Source organism: Rhincodon typus, chromosome 35 (assembly GCF_021869965.1).
Source record: "Rhincodon typus isolate 14 chromosome 35, sRhiTyp1.1, whole genome shotgun sequence".
Classification (NCBI taxonomy): Eukaryota; Metazoa; Chordata; class Chondrichthyes; order Orectolobiformes; family Rhincodontidae; genus Rhincodon; species Rhincodon typus.
This window is the reverse complement of record NC_063366.1, coordinates 5,980,370-5,983,294: the sequence shown is the minus strand read 5'-3', so window position 1 is coordinate 5,983,294 and position 2,925 is coordinate 5,980,370.

The window sequence follows — 2,925 nt, the reverse complement described above, 5'->3', positions numbered from 1 at the left end:
GTCTGGAATTGGAAAACTTCATCAATTTCGCCTCCAATTTCCACTCTTCCATCGCGTTCACCTGGCCTATCTCTGACTCCTCCCTTCCCTTCCTCGACATTTCTGTTTCCATTTCTGGGGTTAGACTGGCCACTAATATCCATTACAAACCCTCTGACTCCCACAACTGTCTGGATTATACATTCTCACACCCCACTTCCTGTAAAGACTCCATCCCATTCTCTCAGTTCCTCTGTCTCTGTCGCATATGGTCAGATGAGGCCAACTTCGACAAGGGAGTCTCCGAAATGTCCACCTTCTTCCTCAACCGACGGTTCCCCACCTCCGTTTTTGACAGGGCCCTCAATCAGGTCCAACCCATCTCCCGCACTTCCGCCCTCATCCCTTCTCTTCCGTCCCACAATAGCAAAAGGGTTCCCCTTATCCTCACCTACCATCCCACCAGCATCCACATCCAGAAGATCATCAGACACCACTTCTGCCATCTCCAGCGAGATGCCACCACAAGACACATATTCCCCTCCCCTCCCTTGTCCACCTTCCGCAGGGACTATTCCCTCTGGGACACCCTGGTCTACACCTCCTTCACACCCAACACATCCCCACAGCCCTACGGCACTTTCCCCTGTAACCGGCGAAGGTGCAACACCTGCCCATTTACCTCCTCCGTCCCCAGTATCCAAGGGCCCAAACATACCTTCCAGGTGAAGCAACACTTCACCTGCACTTCCCAGAATCTGGTCTACTGCATTCGCTGCTCACCATGTGGTCTCCTCTACATTGGGGAAACAAAGCGTAGACTTGGTGACCGCTTCGCAGAACATCTATGTTCTGCTCACAAAAAGACCCTGAGCTACCTGTTGCCTGCCACTTTAACACACCACCCTGCTCCCTGGCCAACATCTCTGTCTCTGGCTTGCTGCAGTGTTCCAGTGAAGCCCAACGCAAGCTGGAGGAACAACACCTCATTTTCCGCTTGGGGACCCTACAGCCCTCCAGACTCAACATTGAGTTCAATAATTTTAGGGCCTAAACTCTACGATGTCCCAGCCCCCCACCCCACACACCAGGCCTTGTTACCATATAGCCTGCCTTTACACACCCCCTTGTTGTTAGTCACTAATAGTCCCCATTAACACGTATTCACCCTCCCAGCCTGATCCTTAGCAACTCCTTTATCTGTCCAACTGTCTTTCTCTCTCTTTGGGCTCTATCCTATCACTTACTCCCTACCCCACCCACCTCCCTATTTTCTGCAAATAAACTGACGTTTTCCCAGCCACTATCAGTTCTGAGGAAGGGTCGCCGAACCCGAAACATTAACTCTGTTTTTTCCTTCACAGATGCTGCCAGAGCTGCTGAGCTTTTCCAGCAACTTTGTTTTTGTTCCTGATTTACAGCATCCACAGTTCTTTTGGTTTTTAGTCAGTCTAGTGGAGTCTGTTAGTGCAGTTGGACGTGTGGGACCAGCCTGGTGAGTATCCTGGTTTTCTTCCCCCTCCTGGTGGTCCTTGCAAGTGGGTTGCTGTTGCTGATGGTGGTGAATGTTGCTGGTGTTGCCCCATTTGGTGTTTCGTATCTCAGAATGCCTTCGGTTGCCTCCAGGCATCAAGTGGAGGTTCGCAGTTAGTTGCTGGTGTTCAGTTGTTGGTATCACAGTGCTGGTCTCGCAGTGCCCCACTCACAGTGCAGGATTCTCGGTACACTCACTCTCTTTCTCTCACTTCTCTTGCCTTTACTTGCTTCTCTTTTCATCACTTGCTTCTCTTTCCTTCACTCCTGTGCTGGGCTCAGGATCTCCAGTTATACCGAACTGCAGCACCCCACCGCACTAGCTCCACCCTGCCCCACCAATCCCCTGCCAAATCTGTGGAGCTGTTGTTCCTCTTCTCGGAGCTGAAAGGGATTCCTGAGCACTGAAGTAGGTGAAAATCATTTTTGAATTGAAGTGAATGGTTTTGATGGTTTTGGAATGTCCAGCATTTCCCTTGGATGGGTATCTGTTTGGTCTGCACAGTGGTGTGAATTTTTTTTTATCATCCAAGGTGAAACAGGTTTGCATGTAGTACAATGGTATGGAATGTTCAGTAACTTTGTGCCTGAGCATTGATTTGGAATTGAATTGTTTTATACCTGTGTAGGCTTCAAAGGGTCTTAAATTGTTGAAGTTGTTTGTTTCCTGCAGACTGGCTAGCATTATTTTTAGCTGAGGCATGAATGTGGTGGGGAGTGGGGGGGGTTCTTCCTTCAGTTTCTGTTAGCTAACCCCTGTCCTAGACATATGTCCCTGGGCTTATATATTCCCCAGTCTGTCCCAGCCAGCCTCTTCCTGGCTTAGTTCCAGTCCACGGTTTCTGGAATCCAATGTAATTTCCTCAACTTCTGCCTTTGGAAGGGTTTAAGCCCAGGGTCTGTCCGTAAACTGATGGGGATTTTTGCCCCACCATACAGCCTTCTCCTGGTCCAGATTGATGGGACAACATCCACCCCCTGTCCTGCATGTAGGAGCACAAAGATCTTCCTGCCCGGGACAGCACATTTAAAATTCTTATCGTCATGTTCAAATCCATCGGTAGCTCCCCCCCTATTCCTGCACCCTTCTCCAGCCTTACAACTTTTAATATATTGTTGGTCTTCCAGCTTTCTAAATATTCCCTATCTCCTTTTTGGGCTCACCAATGGTGGCTGCCTTGACCTCTGGAATTTCTACCCTTAATTCTGGGTGACTTTAATCCACACATGGATTGGACAAATCAAATTACTAATACCGCAGAAGAGGAATGCCTGGAATGTATATGGGATGGCTTTCTGGACCATTAGATTGAGGAACCAACCAGAGAACAAGCCAGCCTAGACTTGGTATTGTGTAGTGAGAAAGGAATGACTGGTAATCTAGCTGTGTGAGGCCCTTTGGTGACCATAATA